The sequence below is a fragment of the Elaeis guineensis genome, chromosome 10, assembly GCF_000442705.2.
Source record: "Elaeis guineensis isolate ETL-2024a chromosome 10, EG11, whole genome shotgun sequence".
In the NCBI taxonomy this organism is placed as follows: Eukaryota; Viridiplantae; Streptophyta; class Magnoliopsida; order Arecales; family Arecaceae; genus Elaeis; species Elaeis guineensis.
In genome coordinates, this window is record NC_026002.2 from 56,745,940 (window position 1) to 56,771,876 (window position 25,937).

Genomic DNA, 25,937 nt, shown 5'->3' on the forward strand with positions numbered 1-25,937 from the left:
GTTTTTATTTCTTTAAAGGGTTATATCCAAGACCAGCTTTATCATAAATGGTCTTTTGATTGTCAAGTATCATGTGAAGTTTATTTGAACTTAAAGTGAACTTTTCAACCATTGATTTTAACTTGGCAATCTCATTTTTTAAGTTCAGATTTTTTTGAGACAGGATTGATTTTTTATTTGAAATACTCTCATTTTTTAGTAAAGATTGATTCTTTGATTTTAATTCTTTGTCTTTTACCCCTAGCTTCTTTAGTTCATCAATTAGGTTATAAAATACTTCATAAAGTTCTTCAAAGGTAAAGTCAATAGGAGTTTCAGTATTTACCTTATTTTCATGTGCCATAAGGTACAAGTTAGCTTGTTCATTTGAGTCTTCTTCTTCGAAACTTGACTCATCACTTTCGCTCCATGTAGCCATCATGGCCTTCTTCTTGTACTTCTTGGGATCCTTCTTCAGTTGTGGGCATTCAGACTTAAAGTGTCTCAATTTTTTGCATTCATAACAAATAAGGGGTTGCCTTTATCTTTCTCTTTGCTATGTTCCCCTTTTGTAGGTAGCCTCTTCCTCATTCCTTGTCTTCTTTTCTTCAAGAACTTCTTAAACCTTCTAGTAATGAGGGTCATTTCTTCATCCTGCTCTTCATTTTCTGTATCATCGAAATCTTCATCAGGTTAAGCAGTGGATTTGACGATGATTATCCTCTTCTTTTTGACATCTTCTTCTTGGTGTTGTTTCATGCTTAGCTCGTGAGTCATCAGTGATCCTAGAAGCTCCTCTAAGGGTAAGATATTCAGATCTTTAGCTTCTTGGATTGCGGTCACTTTAGCCTCCCAAGTCTTTGGTAAAGACCTAATAATCTTTCTTACGAGATCACTGTTAGAATAAGACTTATCAAGATTTTTTAGACCATTAATAATATCAGTAAAATGAGTAAATATCTCAGTTATTGATTCATCATGCTCCATTTTAAAAAGTTCATATTTATGCACAAGCATGTTGATTTTTGATTCCTTCACTTGATTAGTTCCTTCATGAGTTACTTCTAATCTATCCCATATTTTCTTAACTGACATGCATGTTGAAATATGATTAAATTTATTAGCATCTAGAGCACAATACAAAACATTCATGGCTTTAGTATTTAGTTGAGCCATTTTTATATCAACCTTATCCCATTCTTTTTCGGACTTGATTGATTTCACACCATCAATTATTTTAGTGGGTGTGTGTGGTCTATTTACTATGATACTCCACATATCATAGTCAAGTACTTGAATAAAGATTTTTATCCGAGCTTTCTAATAGGTATAATTTGACCCATTGAAAAGTGGAGGTCGGTTTGTGGACTGCCCCTCGACTAGTGAAGTGCCAACTTGAGTTGCCATAGATCTTTAGCTCTTTGATGGTTAAATCAAAGTAGGACTAGAGCACCGAGCTCTGATATCACTTGTTGCCCAGCTATGCAACCCAAGAGAGGGGGTGAATTGGATTTTCTTTTTAAATTTAAAAATTAACTTACAACTATGAAGATTATTTAACAATGAGTAGGATAAATATGGAGAGTGAAATTTATACAAGGTGTTGAAGTTGGATGCAAGAATGCAAGAAGATAAAAAAATCTAAAAGGAGAGCAAGTAAGCACAACACAAATAAAAAGATTTATAGTGGTTCGGTGTCAACCTTGCACCTACGTCCACTCTCTAAGCTCCTACTTGGAAATTCAAATCCACTAAACCGTATTCAACCCGAATACAACATCGAAACCTTCGACTCTAGCTATTCCAAGCTCGAACACTTGTTTTTCGGGTATAAGCTAATCCAATACAATCCGATTCAAGGTTCGGATCAATCTTTTCATATTTTGGAATCCTTCCAAAATAAAAAATCAACTCAAAAATAGAGTATAACAATTAATCATATGAAAATATAGATGTAGCTTTTTTAATGAGTGAATAAAGCTTTAAATATACTTTACACAAAGAGAAGCAAGCTTTTCTAATTTTTTTCAAGGTGGTTGAAGACTTGAATGAGCTCTTGAGGGATTGATGAACTTGAAATAAAAGCATCTTTAACTTCAAAAGGGCTCTTGCTTGGGGTTGAAAATGAATGCTTGAAGAACCTTTTCAAAAATCTTGTTGATTCCCTCTTTTAAGTACCTTTTATAACTTCAAATGATGATGGAGAGTAATCTGGACTGAAATAGAGCCATTAGAGCACATTAAATGGGCATTAAATGTAGCCAAAATGAGCTAAAAACTAGCCGTTGCAGAATTTTTTCATCACAAGGATCGACTCATAGGGTCGACTCATGCTCATGAGTCGACTCATGGGGTCGACTTCTATGGCACAGAACAGAAAATGACTGTTCTGTAATTTTGGCCTATACAGTAGCAGAGGTCGACTCATAGGGTCGACTCATGCTTAGGAGTCGACTCACAGAGTGTGCCAGCCAAAGAATTAAGCATGCTGTTCAGCCCCTTTTACCATAAGTCGACTCATGGGGTCAAATCAAATATATAAACATGATTTTTTTTCAAAATACATATTCAAAAATATTAAAATTGCCTCCAATAGATTACAAATCTTGTGTTCTTGCTCTTGAGGCTTTCAAATCAGAACTTGATAAAATTATGATTTTGCCCCTGAAATACAATAAATTTTTTTTCAAACCAAAATCATTAGTAACCTCCTCAAATACTTTGTAATCATCAAAATCAATTCAAGGAGCAACAAGACCAAATAGACCTTGATTGTAGCTTAGTGGTTGAATCTGAGTCATTAGATTGGTCAAATCGAAACTAATTAATCAATTGGTGTCTAAGGTAAGTCTGATATTTTGACTAATGATTTTTAATTGGAAGCGACTTACTTGGCCATTTTGATAGTGTCTAAGGCAAGCTTAGCATATTTTTTCATCGATCTCACTTATCTGGCTAATTTGATGGATTATATTTTGATTAGACTGCTAAGTGATTCGAGTTGACCTATGCCATTAAGGTTGATAGTGTGACTAATCTAGGTGCCATTTTAACTAGCATGACACTAACCCAATTCAATGACTTGGTAAAGCTAGTGTGAGCATTGTGCTTTACTGGTTGATCTCTTTTGTTCTCTAAATTTGTCAATTGAATCCTCTAAATTATTAGGTCCTTAAAATAAAATAGTTATGGTGATAACTAAATCATAGTCTCTTATTAAGTTAGGTGATAATGGGTCTATTAGTATGATGATCATTGGAGGCCCAAAGGCATAGTGCTCATCTACAATTGGAATTATCATTCATAATAATATGATGACTTAGTCGAGTCTCTCTAGCAAGTGGTCAAGTTAGCCAGTTAAAGTTGGGCTTGATTATTTGATAGTTAGATTCATAAGTATGATCATGTTAATGGTTGGACTTAATCAGGGCTTGTAGAGAAGACTAAAGTCAACTGAAAAGTTACTTGGGGCTAAATCAATTATTAAAAATTATTTGATAAAATAATTGATTAAAGAACCTAACCATAGATGCACATAGGTGAACCGGCCAAAGTTGGGCTCGTGTGCAGTCCATGTAGATTTTAGCACCCGCTAAGAAATTAAGGTAATTCCTTAAATTGGAGATAGAGGCTATTGGAGCACGATCCCAGCTCCTCCCACGGACCTTGGGTGCAGTGGAACCAGCAACGAATAGATCTGGAGTCATCTGGACACGATCCAAGGCCCTTGACGAAATCAGCCTGGTTGCTGTCTTCTTCGTCAGCCTTTCGTTCCAGATGAAGAACACCTCTGAAACTACCTCTAAAAAATCCAAGATATGGTACCCAACCAGACTAGACCTGGACTGAGGTTCTCCAATTTATAGATCTTGAATCAGAATGTTCTAGATGGGGAAGAAGATAGATGGAGACAGACCTCGCAGATCTGTCCTGCTGCAGCCTTTCTTGTAGATCTGTTGATGGAGATCTCACCCATGCCTCAAATGACCTCAGATCAACTCTAGATCTGAGAGGGACTTATACCAACCTCTTCTCAAGAGATTTCAGGTCTTGGACCTAGTGTTTGGGCACCTGCAAGAGGGGGAGAGCAGATCTGGTAGGCGGCTGCAAGGGGGAAGGGGCTAGCGCCTCCCCTTCTTCTCTTTTCTTTTATGGACTGGTGGCAAGAAACCCTAGGGTTTCTTGCTCCTGGGGCATGGAGAATTGCTGGAGAGAGAGGGAGAAGAGAGAGAGAGACTTGGGAGAAAGAGTCTTGTATTTTCTTGGCTTTCAAACCTATACACAGTACATGTATATATAAACACAGGGTCAAGTGACCCAAACCCAAAACTCCCTTGACCAACTCTATTGGAGATTAGGTTAACCCAAGCCCATGTACACCCATGACTCAACCTAATCTCACCTATCCTGGGTCCAGACCCAGCCCATAAAGAGTTGGTCCCTTGAGGCCCACATAACCTAGACCTCAAGAACCCGAAAGGCCCACAGCCTTTCAACCTAGGGCCCAACTAGCCCTAGAGCCTCCATGAAGCCCTCATGAATGATGGATCTTGGCCTTAGCCTTGGTCCCCTGGGCCTTGGGCACACCACCTGGATCACAACAATCTCTACCTTGGTATCCCAAGGCCTCAACCAGCTCCACTCTGTCCATCAGCCGCATCAGCTCAACACATCTCTGAAAGCTGTCCCATGGAAGTACCTTCGTAAGTGCATCAGCTGGGTTCTCCTTGGTGTGTACCTTTACCAGCTCCACCTCGCCATCCTCCATAAGCTCCCTGATTTGATGATACTGAATGTCGATGTGCTTTGTCCTTGCATGATAGACTGAGTTCTGTGCTAATAGAAGTGCACTCTGGCTGTCACAGTGCACTCTAACGGCCTCCTGAGTAAGGCCCATCTCCGTCAACAAACCCTTCAGCCAAATTGCCTCCTTAGCTGCTTCTGTCAGCCCGATGTATTCCGCCTCTGTAGTGGATGGAGCCATGATAGGCTGCAGACTCAATCTCCAAGAAATAGGATCTCCATACAGGCTAAAGATGAAGCCTGTCATAGACCTCCGGGTATCCACATCTCCATCGAAGTCTGCATCTACATAATCGCCAATCAGCCCCTGAGCCTCCCTGGATATGTCAGAGTATCCCACTGTACCTCCTCACTGTCCGTAGCAGATGCCAACTCCAACTGATCCTGCCAGATATCTGAATATCCACTTCAGAGCTCTCCAGTGCTCCCTGTCAGGCTGCGCCATGAACCTGCTAACCTGACTCACTGCATGAGCGATGTCTGGCCTACAACAGACCATCGCATACATCAAGCTCCCAACTCTTGAAGCATAAGGAACCTTCTCCATCTCCTGAGCCTCCACCTCAGTCTGTGGCGCCATGGTCTTCGAGAGTCTGAAGTGACCGGCAAGTGGCAGCTCCGTCGGCTTTGCTCCCTTCATCCCGAACCTCTCTAAGATCTTTTGTATGTAGCCCCTCTGAGATAGATGCAGCACCCTCCGGGCTCGGTCTCTGAAAATCTTCATGCCTAGGATCTTCCTTGCAGGGCCCAAATCCTTCATCTCAAACTCCCGAGATAAGGATGCCTTCAGATCCTGCACAACCTTCCTACTCTTGCTTGCTATAAGCATGTCATCCACATACAAGAGTAGGAACAGCCTAGAACCATCCTCAAGAGATTGAACATAAACACAGGGATCAAACTCGCACCTAAAAAGTCCAATGCTGCGCACATAGGAGTCGAACTACTTGTACCATTGCCTCGGCGACTGCTTCAGCCCGTACAGTGACTTCTGCAACAAACAAACCTTTCCCTTTGATCTTGGATCCCTAAAACTGGGTGGCTGCTCCATGTAAATCCTCTCCTCCAAATGCCCATGGAGGAACGCCGTCTTGACATCCATCTGTTCCAGCTCTAAATCCTGAGCTGCTCCAATGCTCAGCAACACTCTGATGGAAGTATGTCTGACGACGGGAGAGAAGACCTCACTGAAGTCGATGTCTTCTTTCTGGGAGTATCCCTTAACGACTAACCTCGCCTTGAATCTGATACCTCCCTACTCTGAAGGCCCTTCCTTGTGACTGTAGACCCATTTGCAGCCAATGGGCCTCTTCCCCTGTGGCAACTGCACCAATCGCCACGTCTGGTTCTGGTGGAGAGACTGCATCTCCTCGGACATCGCCTGGACCCACCGCTCTTTGTCCTGGCTCTCAATAGCCTCCTGATACGTATATGGGTCTCCATTCGCTGTCACCAGGGCATATGACAGCATCTCCTCGAAGCCATATCGGTCCGGTTGACTGATGGTCCTCTTGGGCTTGTGTAGGGCAACATCGATATCAGTCCTCGGTCCAGCTCACTCCTGCTGGACCTCTCTGCCTCGATCATCCATCCGAGTGCTCTCCACCTGTGGAGACACCTTAGGTAGGTTCTCCACCTGAATGTCATATCCTCCTGTAGTACTTCCAAGAGGCAAAATAAAAGAGGTAAGCTGTCCAACAGCGCCCTGCTAGACCTCCTCCTGCTCCTGCTGCTCCTCCATGCCTGCTCGCCTCTGTAGGACTGACTCCTCATCAAAAGTCACATCCCGACTAATGATGACCTTCTTTTCCAAGGGATCCCACAGCTTGTATCCCTTGACTCCTCGCGGATAGCCTAGAAACACCACCTTGCATGATCTGGCGTCTAGCTTGCTCCGCTCACCAGCTCCAATGTGCACATAGGCCGTGCACCCAAATACTCGTAGATGGCCTCGCCCAACTGTCCTCCCAGACCACACCTCCTCTGGAAGCCTGCCATCCAACCTGGTGTGAGGTGATCGATTGATCAAGTGACCCACTGCATCAACTGTGTCAATCCAGAACTCCTTTGGAAGCCCTGCCTGCAGCCTCATGCACCGTGCCTTTTTCAAAAGTGTTCTGTTCATCCTCTCGGCCACCCCATTCTGCTGTGGAGTCTCCTTAACTGAGAAGTGTCTCCTGATCCCACACTCCTCACAGTAATCCTGGAACTCTCTGCTGGTGTACTCCCCGCTATTGTCTGACCTCAGACACTTCACACTCCTCCTTGCTCCTTCTCCACCTCAGCTTTCCAGATCTTGAACTTGGTGAAGACCTCTGACATCTCTTTCATGAAGTAAATCCAGAGTTTTCTTGAGAAATCATCAATCAGGGTCATGAAGTATCTGGCCCCATTCCTAGCTAAAACTGGGGCTGGTCCCCACACATCCGTATGTACTAACTCCAGAGGGGCTGCACTACGGGCTATACTGATGGTGAACTGAACTCTCCTCTGCTTTCTTTCCCATCTGGCAAGGCTCATAGATCTCTCCTATAGCACCATCCTCCAGATCAGAGATGAGTCCTCCCCTGCTCAACTCCCTTAGCCTCCTGTCACCCATGTGGCCTAGGCGGTAGTGCCACATCCTGTAAGCCCCCTGCTGGTCCTGTGCTGCAGCTGCTGCATCAGACTCTCTGGTCACCACAGATCCCTCCATGCGATAGAGGTTATTGTCCAACCTCCTGCCTCTCATCACTACCATAGCTCCATTAGAGATGTTCATTACTCTGCTTCTAGCCCTACTGCTGAAGCTGTATCCACTGCGCTCCAAGTAGCCTAGTGACACCAGATTCTTTTCCAGCTCCGGGATGTGCTTTACATTTGTCAATGTCCTCACAATCCCATCAAACATCGTCACCCTGACTGTCCCTATCCCAGCCACCTTGCAAGGATGATTGTCGCCTAGAGTCACTAATCCCTCATCTGTCTTGGTGTATGTTGCAAACCAAGACCTGTGTGGTGTGTAGTGATGTGAGCACGTAGAGTCTAGTGTCCACTCCTCTGTGTAATGCCTGTGACCATCTGATACCACAAGTAGATCATCCTCCACTTGCTGCCCATCAACTGCACTCACTGATTCTGAGCCACTTCTTTCTCCCTTCTTGCTCTTCCATAGTGGACATTCTCGCTTGAAGTGCTTGAACTCGTTGCACTTGAAGCATTTCACCTCTTTCTTTCCCTTCCTGGACTTGGACCGCCCCCTGGACTTACTTCTGCCTCTGCCTCTACCTGTCCTCTCCCCTACTGCCAAACCCTCCTGGGGAGCCCGATCTTTGGTCAACTTTTTCCTCTACTCATTAGACCTCAGCACTGAGACCATGTCCTCATATTCCAGAGTGTCCTTATCGTAGAGCAGTGTAGTCACCAAAGAATCATACGATCCTGGCAGCGAACACAAAAGCAACAGGGACTTGTCCTCTTCATCTAGCTTCACCCCGATATTCATCAACTCCGTGCACAACTGGTCGAGCCTTTGAATGTGGCCAATCACATCAGATCCCTCCTGCATCCGAAGACTGTACAACCTCTTCTTCAGCATCAGCTTGTTGCACATATTCTTCCCCATATACATGGTGTGCAACTTCGACCAAAGGCCCTTCGGGGTCTTTTCTTCTAGCATCGAATACAACACCGCATCCACCAAACATCCTCTGATCACCGAGCATACTTTCTTCTCCAACGATGCTCACTGTCTATCTGTCATCCCCTTAGGCTTCTCATCCAAAGCCTGATCCAGATCTGCTTGCACCAGAAGATCCTCCACCTGAATTTTTCATATGAAAAAATTCCCCTTGCCATCAAACTTCTCGACATCGATCTTCATATTACTGCCCATGACTGGATCCAAGCCAAACAAGCAATATAAAATCAAGAAGTGTAGAATATACCTTGATGGTACCTTGTTGAAAATTTTCAGCACTTGGGATCTTCAACTTCTCACACTTGGAACCGCTTCCTCACCACCGTGGCTCTGATACCAACTGTTGGAGCATGATCCCGGCTCCTCCCACGGACCTTGGGTGCAGCAAAACTAGCAACGAATAGATCTGGAGTCGTCTGGACACGATCCAAGGCCCTTGACGAAATCAACCTGGTTGCTGTCTTCTTCGTCAGCTTTTCGTTCCAAATGAAGAACGCCTCTGAAACTATCTCTAAAAAATCCAAGATCTGGTACCCAACCAGATCAGATCTGGACCGAGGTCTTCCAATTCATAGATCTTGAATCAGGGTATTCTAGATAGGAAAGAAGATAGATAGAGACAAACCTCACAGATCTATCCTGCTGCAGTCTTTCTTGTAGATCTGTTGATGGAGATCTCACCATGCCTCAAACGACCTCAGATCAACTCCAGATCTGAGAGGGACTTGAACCAATCTTTTCTCAAGAGATTTCAGGTCCTGGACCTAGTGTTTGGATGCCTGCAAGAGGGGGAGAGTAGATCTGGTAGGCAGCTGCAAGGGGGAAGGGGCTAGCGCCTCCCCTTCTTCTCTTTCCTTTTATGGACTGGCGGCAAGAAACCCTAGGGTTTCTTGCTCTTGGGGTGTAGAGAATTGCTGGAGAGAGAGGGAGAAGAGAGAGAGAGACTTGGGAAAAAGAGTCTTGTATTTTCTTGGCTTTCAGACCTATACACAGTACATGTATATATAAACACAGGGTCAAGTGACCCAAACCCAAAACTCCCTTGACCAACTCTATGGGAGATTAGGTTAACCCAAGCCCATGTACACCCATGACTCGACCTAATCTCACCTATCCTGGGTCCAGACCTAGCCCATAAAGAGTTGGTCCCTTGAGGCCCACATAACCTAGACCTCAAGAACCCGAAAGGCCCACAGCCTGTCAACCTAGGGCCCAACTAGCCCTAGAGCCTCCATGAAGCCCTCATGAATGATGGACCTTGGCCTTAGCCTTGGTCCTCTGGGCCTTGGGCACACCACCTGGATTACAACAGAGGCTACTAATTCGTATAAAATAGTGAAAGAACTTTTAGACTAAAATTCATATCTTTAAACTTAATTAATTCATATATTGATTAGATTTTATTTTTTTTTTGTGTAGTTATGGCCTCAAACTTATCACTTCGATCACTGTTAGATAGTAAAAAATTAATAGGACCCAACTTTGATAACTAGTATCAAAAATTAAAAATAGTCTTGAAGCACGAGCGGATCTTGTACGTCCTTACAAATCTGACACCTAAGGAGCCTGCTCTCAATGCTCATGGTACGGTTCGAGATACTTACTTGAAGTGGCTCAACAACCGCACTATGGTGCGTTGCATAATGTGGACTGCCATGAATGATGAGTTCAATCGAAAATTTGAGAAAGCTCAATTAGAAGACATGCTTAAGATGTTGAATGAGTCTTTTGATACTCCTAACGATGTGGAGTGGTCTTGTGCCATTTTCAATGCTCAAATGAGGGAGAGAGTATCGATCATCGATCATGTATGGTATATGATCGAACAGATCGAGCGTCTGAGCAAGCTCAATTTTTTCTAGCATGAATAGCTTGGAAAGGATGCAATCCTGAACTCCCTATCCAAATCCTATCTATATTTCTTAGTCATTTTCGAATGACAAAGCCTGTAGTGAATTACCATGGTTTGTTAGGGTTGCTACAGACTTTTGAGAAAGATCATCGCTCCATAGGGAGATGGTGAATGTAGTAGGAGAATCTTCTTCGGATGGGCATCATTTTTTTAAGAAAAAAAAATAAAATAAAAAGGTGCAAAGTACTGGGAGTCAGATCCAGAAATCCAAGTCCAAAGCCAACCAAAGTCAGTGCTTCTATTATAAGAAGAAGGGTCATTGGAAGAGGAACTGTCATCAATATATATCTTCTCTTGATCCGAACAGGCTGAAAAAGAAGAAGCAATCAATTGTTGGATAAGATAATTATATAATAACACCTTGTAACTTCTCAATTTTTGATACAATGATCTGAGTATTGGATATTCGTAGTCCTATTAACATTTACAATTCATTGTAGAAACTATTAGAAAATATGTCCCAAAGTCAATCGTCAGTCTGTTGATGGTTGTGCTATTTGATATAATTATATGTGAATTAATTATTAATAAAATATTTATTTGATAATTTTTATCATAAGCTTGTACATCTTTTATATCGAACTTCTGTGTTATGATGAAAGTCTTTAAGACTATTTTAAATCAATAAAGGAGGATTTATTATTTAGTTCTTAAATGAGTTTGTGACCAAATAATATGCTATTACTAGGATAATAGACATATCAAGTGTAGGTCGCTGTGTGCCATATAGTTGGTTGTCCTCTTAATCAAAGAGTGTAGAGATGCTGGTATGGTATGCAGATGATATATAGGAGTACATTTCACTGAATATGATCAACTCCAGAGCACTCTACTGTCAAGAGTTATTTCGAAGGGATATGGGTATAAGTGTCCCTCTGACCTGAGATCACCACAATGACTTGCAAGCAACTCACTGTGCTTTGGTGCCAGACTACCTGAATTTTTAATTCAAGATTGAAAGATTTTTGGGTACAGTCAAGTACTTGTGAAGTCGGTGCATGAGTCAAGATGGAATTGACCACTCCAAGAGATTGGAGAGAATGCTTTGTGTTTCAATTTAGTAAGACCTTGGCCAGGGCAATCCTTGTGAGGAATCATCGGATTTATTAGGTTGAAACACATAATGGATGTACTATTAAGAGTTGACAGTTTAAACTCGAAGTCATTCTAGCATCAAGGGTCAAAAGGATGAATTATACGATAACTATATCCAAGTAGGTTCTTAAGCATTGTTTTACATACATTTGGTTTATCCGGATGTCGGATACCATTACTAGATGATTACTCTGATTGGTATAAGAATCTATTCCTGTGCTATCAGCTTATGTTTGAATCTATGTGGTCACACATATTTGAAGTTTTTTCGATCAGATGGCTGATCTGAAGAGTCCCACAGGACTGGAACTCTAGTGAAGAGTTCCACTGGACTGGGACTCGATGAAGAGTCCCACTAGATTGGAGCTCTATCATTAATAAAGGATTAATTAATGATTAGATCATTAATTAACTCAATTGATTAAGCATTAAAGTTTGGATCAAGTCTGATTGAATTCAATTCAATCAGGTCAGGTCTGATTAGGTTATGAGATGATTTAATCGATAAGAAAGAATTGATCCTGATTTGATCGGGTCTATAGCTCAATTAATTTACTAATTTGATTTAGGTTTAATTGAGGTTAAGGGAGCATAACTAGATAAGGTTCATTATATTTTATTTGGATCTAATTGGATTGGATTTGAAAGAAATCCAATTGATTAGACCCTAGAGTCCCAGATGAATGGGACTCTCTCTCTTGTGCCACCCAGAAAGACTCATGCCTTTTCTTATCACACAAAATTAGTTTATACATAAAAAAATTAGAAGCTAATACCCTTTTTATCACCTACATTGGATTAGATTAGGTTTGTTTTAAGTTGGATTCAAAAGGTTTGAATTTAAACCTAAAAGTTTATCCTTATCCTTCCACATACTGGCACCTTGTGAAGGACCTTGATTTGTGTGACAAAAAGGAAGAGGTCCAGTATGTTTTCCATACCCAAAATCTTTTGATAGGTCCCTCTTTAAGTTTGATAAGGGTTAGATAAAGTTAAAGTTAAATTAAAATTCAAAATGATTTGAATTGCAACAAACTCTAACTCTTATCCTATCTAATTTGATGATGCCAGCAATTATAAAAAGCTTATATTTTTATGTGCCAACAACTCTCTGATTTTTACTATGGGATACCAAAGGAAAAGAGGGGCCAAATATGCTTCTTGGAGTGCAAGGTTTGGGGTGAGTTCATACCATCTTGGCATGTGCAAAGGAGGAGATCAATCTCCTCTCGGGTGAGAGACCTAGAACTGTTCTAGGGTTTCTGGGTGAGGGAAAAACTAAAAGAGAAGAGAGTCTTCATCTAATTTTTTTTCCATCATCTAGCATCCTTCTCTAATCCATCTTCAACATTGAAAAGGTCTGAGGTGATCAAAGAAGAAGATCAAATCAGATCTGCCATCAGAAGCTGACTGCACGAGCTAGCATTCCTACGGAGGGTTGATCAGTCTTAAGGCTTCATGTGGACCATCTGTAGAGGTCGAATGCTTATGTGACTGTGAGCGACTAGAGAGAACTTTTAGATCTACATTCTCGATCATAGAGTTCGACTATCTATGCTCAGATATTGGGTTCAGAATTTTAATAGTAGTAGATTAGATCTATTACTGAATACTGATTTTTGGTTCACATACTTGTTATTTTAAATTCAGATCTTTATGTATATAAATTTATATCATAGATCTATTTATAGAAGATTTAAGATCAGATCTTATGTATGTATTTATAGATTAAATAATTTATTTTAATATTCTTTTGCAGTAAAATTTTTGAAATACGTGCATGAAACTCCTGTTTATCCCAACAGTGGTATCAGAGCCACGGTTCAATATGATATAATATTATATGTATTTAGATCTATAATTTAATTTAAATTAGATCTGATATATGATATTTAGATCTAAAATTAGTTATAAATCAGATCGTACAAATCGATATAAGGTTGTCCTGCTGTATGATTTACCCCTTACAGTGCAAAGGTTGTGCTAGTTTGTACTGATCCTTATAAAATCTGATTTTAAATTAAAGCATATGATATTTATTTATCATAATTGTTATCTAATTTTGATATGATCAAAATATAGTAATAAAATTTGAAATAATTTAGATTAGATTTAAATTATTTAGATTAGATGATTTGAATAGCGAAGTAATCAGATCGGATTTATCATCAGGCCATCCGGTCATAAAAGGTAATAGAGATTAGATCTCTCTTTTTTTTATTCAATTGGATCCTCTTATGATGTGTAGAGGTGCCATTATGACTAAATCCCATGAAGATGAATGCAAAAAGAAACTTTACTTTTCTACAAAATCCTAAGATCATATATATGATACATTGTATGAAAAGCATTTGCATCTAATCTTTGTAAATAAAATCTAAAATTATAAATATATTTAGAATAGTTTTTAAATAATTTATGATTAATTTTATTACTATTTATATAGAGTTATTTTGATCTGAAATCAATGCAATTGTTGTAGTTTACCTGTTGAGTCGACTAATCAGTTTTGTTTGGGTCGGCTCAGGACCCTAGTTAGTCAGCTCAATTTTTATTGAGTTGACTCAATATAACAGGTTGAAATTATGATTTATAATTTATCATCAATGAGTCAACTAAGTCTCAAAACTTAGTCGATCTATTGTGATGAGTTAGCTCAATCTAGGGGTGAGCCGATTCAAGTTCAGATATAATAATCGTGCATAAAATTAATTATAAAAATATTTTATAAAATTTTAATTTTTTTTTAAATATTGAATCTCTACCCATAATTTTAAACTTAATTGAGAATTAATTTGAATAAATTAGATCTAGAATTATGAATTAAAGGTCTAACATCATTTGTATAAAATATGGATGATGGGTTTATGGGTTAGCATGATCAGGTCCTCCTTAATTGGGTTAGACTCTAGGATTAGAATCAAAGATTAAATGGACTAAATAGAAAGATTGATTAAGTCTAACCAAAAGTTGAATTAGATTAAATCAAAATTTCTCTAGAGCCAATACAATAGTTGTAGTTGGTCAAGTCTATGTCTTTAATTAGATCCAAATGGACTTTGATCTTGAGCTCAGTGGTCGAACCCAAATCCATAAGTAGATCCAATTAAAACTAATTAACCAGTTAGTGTCTAAGGTAAGTTTGACAGTCTTGACCAGTGGTCGTTAATTAGGAGCTACTCACAGAGATTGAGTCTATAACGAGTTAATGACATATTCATCCAACCGATCTCACTTACCTGACTAACATAGTGAATCAAATTTTGATTAGATTGCTTAATGATTAGGATTGACCCATGCTTACTAAAAAATTAGTTCAACTAATTTAGGTGCCCCGAGCTTGACTTATCTTTATCCTCGACATGACTTAGTGAAGTTAGTGGGAGGTTGATGATTAGTCAGTTGGACCGACTTGTTTCTAGTCCACCTTGATCTGACTTAGTGAAGTCTGTGAAAGAATGAAGATTAGCTGATCTATGTATGTAATTTTATTAAATTATGTTAATCAAATTTTTTAAATTATTAGGTTCATAAAATGAGCTAGTTATAGTGATAATTAGATCATAGCCTCCCATTAAGGTGACTAATAATAGTCCATTATTTTTGATTGACATTGCAGGTGCCATCCATCTGATATTTTTCTGAATGATGGAATTATTATTTATCATATGATGACTTTGTTGTACTATCTGATGAGTGGTTGGGTTGGTCGAGTCATACTCGGGTCTGATGATTCATTAGTTAGAATCACTGAGTAGATTCATGTTACTGGTTGGACCTAACCAAGACTTTCAATGGAGGTCCATCACCTACTGAAATAAAATCTAAGATAAAATTAATTATTAAAAATTATTTGAAGAAATAATTAGTTGAAAACCTACTCATAGATGTATATGGGTTGGCAGAGCCATACATGGGCCTATATGTAGTCTGTATGGATTCTAGTATTTACTAAAAAATTAAGATAATTCTTCGAATTAGAGTTAGAGGCTACTAATTCATATAAAATAGTGGGAGAATCTTTAGACTAAAGTCCATGTCTTTAGGCTTGATTAATTCATATATTAATTAGGTCTGTATTTTTCTTTCTTTTTAAAAATGACTAGCAATTTATCGCTCCACTCATTGTTTGATAGTGATGAGCTTATTGGATCCAACTTTGATAGCCAGTATCAGAAGTTGAATATTAATCTTGAACCTAATCTAGATAAAAAGTTTAGGGCTGAACCGAGTCAAGTAGACTATAACCCAAATAGGCTAAAGAGAAATGAGCAATTAGTTACTGATCAAAGTGCTTATATGATAATACCTTGTAATTTCTCTATATTTGACACTTCTACCTGAGTATTGGATATCGAAAGTCTAGTTCACATATGCAATTCATTGCAAGAACTTCAAGTTAGTAAAAAATTTGAGAATGGTGAGAGATTCCTAAATATAGGAGATGGAGTCAAGTTTCAATCCTGACTTTAGGAGTCGTCGAGCTTATTTTTAAATCTAATAGTACCATTTTAGGTGATTGTCACTATTGTCTATCTTTCTTGATGAATATAATCTCTGTTGATCTTTTGGCCAAAAATGGTTATAGTTTATCAGTAAAGAATGATTATTGTGATATCATTATGAATGATGTTACAATAATATGAGGATAATTAAGAAATGACATCTATATTTTGTTATAGTCTGTGAGTGTAATGTACACTCCAAATAAATATTTAAAGTTAGATAATATCACAGATGCCTACCTTTGGCATTGTAGGCTTGGTCACATTAATAAGAGTAAGATAAATATATAGCACAAGAGGGTATCGTCAATATCAATGATTGTGAATCATTACCGACCTGTGAGTCTTGTCTTCTTGGAAAGATGATTAAGTCACCTTTTGCTGGAAAAGGTGAACGAGCTAGTAAAGTTTTAGGTCTAATACATAGTGATGTATGTGGACCTATGAACATTAGTATCAGAGGAGGATATAGCTATTTCATTACATTCACAGATGACCTATCTAGGTATAGATATGTCTACTTGATGAAACACAAGTCTGAATTGTTTGAAATATTCAAACGATTCTGTTATAAAGTAGAGAAACAAACTAAAAAAGGTATTAAAACTCTTTGGCCTGACCAACGGGGTGAATACCTTTTCAGTGAATTTCTAACATATCTAGGAGAGAATGGGATTCTCTCACAATGGACCCCTCCAGGGACACCATAGCATAATGGCATCTCAAAAAGGAGAAACCAAACTTTGTTGGATATGGTTCGATCCATGATGGGGTTTGCAAGTCTACCGATCATTTTTTGAGGATATACACTTGAAATAGCCTATTTTTGTTAGAAAATATATCCCAAAAGCCAATCGTTAAGCTATTGACGGTTGAGCAACCTTGTATTGTAATTGATTTGTTAATAAATAAAATATATTTTTGGTATTTTCATCATAAGTTTTCATCTTCTAATGAACTCCGTTGTTGTGATGAAGTCTTTAGGACTATTTAGGTTCGATAAAGAGAGGATTTATCGATTAGTCCTTAAAACCATTCACGATCAAATGATAGGCTGTTAATAAGGACGACAGCTTCTATCGAACATAGGTCACTGTAGGCCATATGGGTTAGTTGTCCTCTTAACTAAAGAGTGTGGAGATACTGGTATGGCATACAGGTGAGATGTAAGGATACATCATCATTGAACATGACCAACTCCAGAGTATTTTGCTGTCTAGAATGTCTCTAACGGGATATAGGTATAAGTGTCCCTTAAACCTGAGATCGCCTCAGTGACTTGCAAGCAACTCACTGTGCTTTGATACTGGACTAACTAAATTTCTAATTCAGTAACGGAAGGCTTCTGGGCATAGTCAAGTACTTGCAAAGTTAGAGTGTGATCGAGATTGGATTGACCACTCTAAGAGTTGGAGAAGAATGAGTCACTATATTTAAAATTTAGCAAAACCCTGGCCAGGGTAATCCATTAGATGAATTTGATATTTTGAAATACAATGTGGATAACCTGATCAGAGTTGACAGTTGAACTCTGAGGTGTCCTATGAGCATTTTGGTCAAGGAGATGAATTATATGGAAACTATATCCATTTTGATTTCTTTTAATGAAAAGGGTTGTGTCTATATTTTCTCTTAAAAAATTATTATTAAGCAAAAATTTGCTTAGCCTTTCATACCAAGCCCTAGGTGCTTGTTTCAAACCATATAATATTTTATTTAATTTAAAAATATGATTAGAAAAAGCATGATTTTCAAAACTTGAAGGTTGTTCTACATAAACTTCTTCAACAATATATCCATTTAGAAAAGTACTTTTGACATCCATTTGGAATAACTTAAAATTCATAAAGCAAACATATGCAAGTAGAAGTCTAATTACTTCTAATCTAGCAACAGGTGCAAAGGTCTCATCAAAATTAATTTCTTCTTCTTGATTATAACTTTTTGCAACTAATCTCACTTTATTTCTTATCACATTTCTATGTTCATCCAATTTATTCCTATATACTCATTTTGTGCCAATTATTGAATAATTTTTAGGTCTTGAAACTAAAGTCCATACATTATTTCTTTCAAATTGATTAAGTTCTTCTTGCATTGTATTTATCTAATTATAATCTTTTCAACTTCATTTATGATTTTAGGTTCAAGATGAGAGACAAAAGCAAAATGATTGAATGCATCTCTAAGTGAAGAGCGAGTTCTTACACCATGTGTAGGATCACTAATGATTAGTTCCTTGGGATGATTGTGATCATACCTCCATTCTTTGGATAGATTATTTGTACCTAGAGATTGTTCTTGTTGTTCTTCACCTTCTTCATCCTGTTTGTCTTCATGTTCTTCATCATCTTGAATGGTTGAGTCTTTTAGAGTGATCTCCTTCATCTCTTTTATAAGAGGATCTGCATCATCAATACCTTCATTCTTTCTTGAAGGAAGATCGTTAGTTTCATCAAAAACAACATGTATTGACTCCTCTACTATTAAAGTTTTTTTGTTGAAAACTCTAAAAGCTTTGCTAGAAGAGAAGTAATCAAGAAAAATCACTTCATCGGATTTAGCATCAAATTTTTTTAATTTTTTTTTATCATTATTCAAAATAAAAAATCGACAATCAAAAATATGAAAATATGCAATATTTGATTTTCTTTCTTTCCAAAGCTCATAAGGAGTTTTCTTTAAAATTGGTCTAATTAAAGCATGGTTTAATATGTAACATACCGTGTTAATTGCTTCCATCCAAAAATATCTTGGAAGGTTGCTTTCACATAGCATGGTACGGGTTATTTCTTCAAAGATTCTTTTTTTTTTACTACCCCATTTTGTTGGAGTATTCTAGGTGCTGAAAAGTTGTGGTCAATATTTTTTTCATCACAAAACTTTTCAAAATCTTGATTTTCAAATTCGATTCCATGATCACTTCGAATATTTTGAATTGAAAAATCTTTTTTATTTGTGACTTTTTGATAAAATTTTAAGAAAATATGAAAAGTTTCATCCTTAAGTGCCAAAAAGAAGACCCATGTAAATCAAGAGAAATCATCAATAATTATAAAATCATATCATTTTCCACCTAGACTAGTAGTTCTAGTGGGTCCAAATAAATCTATGTACAATAGTTCTAATGGCCTAGAAGTTGAAACAATATTTTTAGATTTGAATGAGACTCATGTTTGTTTATCCATTTGGCATGCATCACAAATTTTATCATTTTCAAAATTTAATTTGGATAAGCCGATAACCAATTTCTTTTTAATAAGTTTTTGAAAGTGAATGCATGCTAATATGTGCAAGCCTACGATGCCAAAGCCAACTAGTCTCATTAATTTTCATATTCAAGACTACTAGGCATTGCATGTTTATTTTGGAAAGATCATTCAAATCTACTATATAAACATTACCATGTCTATACCCAACAAATTTAATGCCTTCATTAATAGGACTAGTTACTATGCAAACTGAAGATTCAAAAATGACTTTGTATCCTTTATCACAAAATTGACTGATGCTTAATAAATTATATTTTAAACTATCTACTAATAAAATATTTTCAATATACTTAGAGGGAGTGATACTAATGTTACCTATACTGATGATCTTTCCTTTGCCATTGTCTCCAAAGGTGACCATCTCTCTATTTTTAGCATCAAGTATGATGAATTGAGATTCATCACTAGTCATGTGTCTTGAGCACCCGCTATCAAAATACCATCTTCGGTTTGCTCCTTGGGATGCAAGATACACTTATACACAAGAATCAAGTTTTAACTTTAGGTACTCAAGTTTTCTTGGATCCTTTTAGGTTAGTCATAATGGTTCCTTTTGGAATCCATATTTTTTTTACATTGAAATTTTCAGATTTGTTGGAAAAATATGAATAGGATTTGTATCCTACTTTACCACATTTAAAGCAAGTTATATTTGAAAACTTATTGTACGATGAGTTTACAAAGATATTTTTCAAAAATTTTTATTTCTTTAAAGGGTTATATCCAAGACCGACTTTATCATAAAAGGCCTTTTGATTATCAAGTATTATGTGAAGCTTATTTGAACTTAAAGTGAACTTCTCAACCATTGGTTTTAACTTGACAATCTCTATTTTTAAGTTCAGATTTTCTTGAGATAGGATTGATTTTTTATTTGAAATATTCTCATTTTCTTTTAGTAAAAATTGATTCTTTGATTTTAATTCTTTGTTCTTTACCCCTAGCTTCTTTAGTTCATCAATTAAATCATAAAATATTTCATGAAGTTCTTCAAAGGTAAAGTCAATAAGGGTTTCAATATTTACCTCATTTTCATATGCCATAAGGTACAAGTTAGCTTGTTCATTTGAGTCTTCTTCTTCGGAGCTTGACTCATCACTTCCGCTCTATGTAGCCATCATGGCCTTCTTCTTGTACTTCTTGGGACCCTTCTTCAGTTGTAGTTATTCAGACTTAAAGTGTCCTAGTTTCTTACATTCATAATAAATAAGGGGTTGCTCTTTATCCTTCTCTTTGCTATGTTCTACTTTTGTAGGTGCCCTCCTCATCATTCTTTATCTTCTTTTCTTCAAAAACTTTTTAAACCTTCTAGTAATGAGGGCCATTTCTTCATCCTACTCTTCATTTTCTATATCATCGGATTCTTCATCAGATTGAGCAGTGGATTTGAAGGCGATTATCCTCTTCTTTTTGACATCTTCTTCTTGGTGTTGTTTCATACTTAGCTCATGTGTCATTAGCGATGCTAGAAGCTTCTCCAAGGATAGGATATTCATATCTTTAGCTTCTTGGATTGTGGTCATTTTGGCCCCTCAAGTCCTTGGTAAAGACCTAAGAATCTTTCTCACGAGATCACTATTAGAATAAGACTTACCAAGACTTTTTAAACCATTAATAATATCAGTAAAATAAGTAAATATTTCAGTTATTGATTCATCATGCTTCATTTTAAAAAATTCATATTTATGCACAAACATGTTAATTTTTGATTCCTTCACTTGATTAGTTTCTTCATGAGTTACTTCTAATCTATCCCATATTTTCTTAGCTGACATGCATGTTGAAATATGATTGAATTCATTAGCATCTAGAGCACAATACAAAATATTCATGGCTTTAGCATTTAGTTGAGCCATTTTCTTATCAACCTCACCCCATTCTTTTTTGGATTTGGTTGATTCCATACCATCAATTATTCTAGTGGGTGTGTACGGTCCATTTACTATGATACTTCACATATCATAGTCAATTGCTTGAATAAAGATTTTTATCCGAGCTTTTCAATAGGTATAGTTTGACCCATTAAAAAGTGGAGGTCGGTTGGTGGACTGCCCCTCGGCTAGTGAAGCACCAACTTGAATTGCCATAGATCTTTAGCTCTTTGATGGTTAAATCAAAGTAGGGCTAGAGCACCGAGCTCTGATACCACTTGTTGCCTAGCTATGCAACCCAAGAGGGGGGATGAATTAGATTTTTAAAAATTTAAAAATTAACTTACAACTATGAGGATTATTTAACAATGAGCAGGATAAATATGGAGAGTAAAATTTATGTAAGGTGTAGAGTTGGATGCAAGAATGCAAGAAGATAAGAAAATTTAAAAAGAAAGCGAGTAAGCACAACACAAACAAAAAGATTTATAGTGATTCAGTGCCAACCTTGCACCTACGTCCACTCCCCAAGCTCCAACTTGGGAATTCAAATCCACTAAACCGTATTCAACCTGAATACAACATCAGAACCTCCGACTCTAGCTATTCCAAGCTAGAACACTTATTTTTCAGATACAAACCAACCCAATACAATCCGATTCAAGGTTTGGATCAATCTTTCCATGTTTTGGAATCCTTCCAAAATAAAATATCAACTCAAAATATAGTATAGTAGTTAATCACACAGAAATACAGATATAGCTCCTTTAATGAGCAAATAAAGCTTTAAATACACTTTGCAGAATAAGAACGAAGCTCTTTTGATTTTTCTCAAGGTGGTTGAAGACTTGAATGAGCTCTTGAAGGGTTGGTGAACTTGAAATAAAAGCTTCTTGAACTTTTAAGAGGGCTCTTGCTTAGGGTTGAAATGAATGTTTGAAGAATCTTTTCAAAATCTTGTTGATTCCCTCCTTTAAGTATCCTTTATAACTTTAAATGATGGTGGAGAGTAATCTGTGCTGAAATAGAGCCATTGGAGTATATTAAATGGGCATTAAATGCAGCCAAAATGAACTAAAAATTAGCCGTTGTAGAGTTTTTCCATCGCAGGGGTCGACTCATAGGGTCGACTCATGCACAGGAGTTGACTCATGGGATCGACTCATGCACAGGGGTCGACCCATGGGGTCAGCTCATATGGTGCAGAATAGAAATTAACAGTTCTGTATCTTTGGCTTGCACAGCAACAGAGGTCGATTCATAGGGTCGACTCATGCATAGGGATCAACTCATGGGGTCAACTCAATTATGGGTGCCAACTAAAAATAACATGCTGTTCAGCCCCTTTTGACATGAGTCGACTCGTGGGGTCGATTCAAATTTATAAATATGATTTTCTTTCAAAATACACATCTAAAAATATTGAAATTGCCTCCAATAGATTATAAATCTTCTACTCTTGCTCTTGAGGCTTCTGAATCAAAACTTGATAAAATTATGATTTTGCCCCTGAAATACAATAAATCTTTTTTCAAGTCAAAATCATTAGTAACCCCCTCAAATGCTTTGTAATCATCAAAATCAATATATCAGTATGTATTAGACCTAGAACATCGTTGACACTTACCTTTTTTCTTAAAAGGTGATTTAGTCATCTTACCAAGCAGACAGGATTCGTGGTTAGTAATGATTCACAATCATCTATTCCAAGGACATACTCTTTGATTAACTTGTCAATCCTATTCTTATTCACATGACCAAGCCTACAATGTCAAAGATAAGATTCACTGACATTATCTATTTTAAGGCATTTACTGGATATGTACATTACACTAACAGATCGTGATATTATGTATATGTCATATCTTAATTATCCTCGTATAATTGTAGTATCATTCATAATGATATCACAAAAATTATTCTTTATTATAAACTTAAAATCAAGTTTGACCAAAAAGCCTATAGAGATGACATTCATTAGAAAGGAGGGACAAGAATGACAATCATCTAACATGACACTATTGGATTGGAAGACAAGCTGCAAAGTTTTCAAAGTCAGAACTAGAATAAGGCTTCCATCTCCAATATTCAGGAACCACTTATCCTTTTGAAACTTTCTACTTACCTACAGTCCCTGCAATGAATTGCATTTATTAATCGGACTTTCGATATCCAACACCCAAGTAGTAATATCATAAATAGAAAAATTATAAGGAGTTATCATATAAGTATCTTGTGAAGCAACTATTTACTTCTTTCTCTTGTTATTAGGTCTGTTTGGGTCAAGGGTGGCTATGTAAGCAGGACAATTCTTTTTTCAATGATCTAGCTTCTTACAAAAAAAATATTTCACCTAGCTCTTGTCGACTTTTGATGTTTTACTCTGTTTAGGATAGGCAGCATGAGTTTTCTACACCTTCTTCTTTTCTCTCTTAGAGGATAGACGATCTGCAAATAAACATCCCATAATATACACTGACTCTTTCTGGAGCTAGTGGCCCTTCTCAAAAATCTACAGTAACTATAACAAATCATGGTAGTTTACTGTAGGCTTCGTCTTCTTCATTCTATAATGACTGAGATAGGATAGGTACAATTTTAGTAGCGAGTTGAGGACAGCATCCTTGACTAACTGTTCATGCAACGGAAAGCTAAGTTTGCTTAAGCAATCAATTTGCTCAATCATGTACAGTATATGATCGATGACTGAAGTCCTCTCTCGCATACGGGCATTAAATACTGCATAGGAGGTTTTATATCTCTCCTCATCCTCAGGAGTGCCGAAGGACTTATTCAACATTTAAATGATCTGTTCTGACTGCACATCCTCAAACTTACAGTTAAATTTGTCATTCATAGCTACCCTCATCACATAATGCACAATCATGCGATCATTGAGCCAATTCAAATGAGTGTCACTCATGGCACGAGGAGTGTTGGCAGCAGGTTCTTTAGGTGCCTCATCTATAAGGATATATAGAATTCTCACATGCTCTAAGACGATCTTCAACTTTCGATACCAGCATCGAAGTTGGGTCCAGCAAGCTTATCGCTGTCCAACAGCAAACAAAAGAATAGTGTGTTGGCCATAGCTGAAAGAAAAAATAAAAGCCTATAAGTATATGAATTACTTTTAATTTCAAAGATATAGACTTTAGTCTAAAGGTTCTCCTACTATTTTATACGAATTAATAGTCTGTACCTCCAACTCAAAAAATTATATTAATTCTTTAGTGGGTACTAGAATCCACACAAACTGCATTCGGGCTCGAGTGTAGCTCGACCAATCCTAGTGCATCCATGGATAGGTTCATAATCAATTATTTCTTCAAACAACTTCTAGCAATTAGGTTTTGCCCCAAGCATCCCTTCAGTAGGCATGTGGTGTCTCCATTAAAAATCCTAGTTAGGTCCAACTATTAACATGACAATACCAAGTGCATCCAACAAATGGATGTCCAGGTCCGAATGTGACTCTGCCAACCTGAACATTGATCTAAAGGTACAATAAGATTGTCATATGATGGATGATAATTTCAATATATAATAGACATCAGGCATGTGGCGCCTCCAATGCCTATTTAAAATTTTTTTCTCATTATCAAGCACCTTAATGGGAAGCTCTGAACAAGTTATCACCATAACTGCATCATTTTATGGACTTAATAATTTAGAAGATTTGAGTTTATTGATTTGAGAATAAGAAAAGAAGTTGACCTCCAAGTTGTAAATCCTCCCACTGACTTCACCAAGTCATGTAGGGGATTAGACACAAGTTGGTCTAAAAACACCTGAATCAGTCATACTAATTTAACTTGATGGCATGGGTCAACTTGAATCGACTAGTGACCTAATCAAAACATAGTCTACCATGTTAGCTAGGTAAGTGAGATCAGTGGGAGGGATATGCCATTAACTCATCGTAGACGCATCTAGGTAAGTAGCTCCTAATTAAAAATCACTTGATCGAATCTACCAAACTTACCTTAGACACCAACTGATTAATTAATTTTGATTTGGTCCACCAGAAGATTCGGACTCAACCACGGAGTCATGATAATGGTCCATTTATTAAGATCAAAAATATAGACTTAATCAAACTTTAACTATTGAGGTTGATTTAGAAAAATTCTGATCTAATCTAATTTAACTCTTGATAAGATTTAATCAATTTCTCTACTAAGTCCATATTTGTTTCTAACCCTAGGTCTAACCCATTAGAGGGACCTGATTCATGCTAACCCATAGCCCATCAACTTATGTGGTGTCTTAATAATTTTCAACTGTTAAATCTAAATCATTCAAACTTAATTCAAAATTAAGTATGTGAAACGTGTGTTTCAGTTTGTAGAACTATTTTACCAGTATTTTAAGTGAAGCATACCATATATTTCAACTCATGAAAATAAATTTTCATAATGTATTTAATAATTAAACATACATAGATAATATCTAAACATCATACATACATCACATGCATCATGATAATTTTTAGATCAATACCAATTACATCTAATGTAACATGCTATTCAAATTCTAAAATAATTTTATATCTAAATTTATCTCATTGTAATGAATCATAAATTATTTTAGATTTAATCTAAATATATTTATGATCAAAATAATTCATAAGAATCTATTCATTTTTTTTTCATAAAATCAGATCATAATGACATCCCTATACATCATAAGAGAACCCATCGAATGAACAAGAGAGGAAGATTAATCCCTTCGATCTCTTATGACAGGATGGTCTGGTGATCTCATCAATTTGAGTACTAGATTACTAAGATCTGAAATCTATTTTCATATGTAATCACA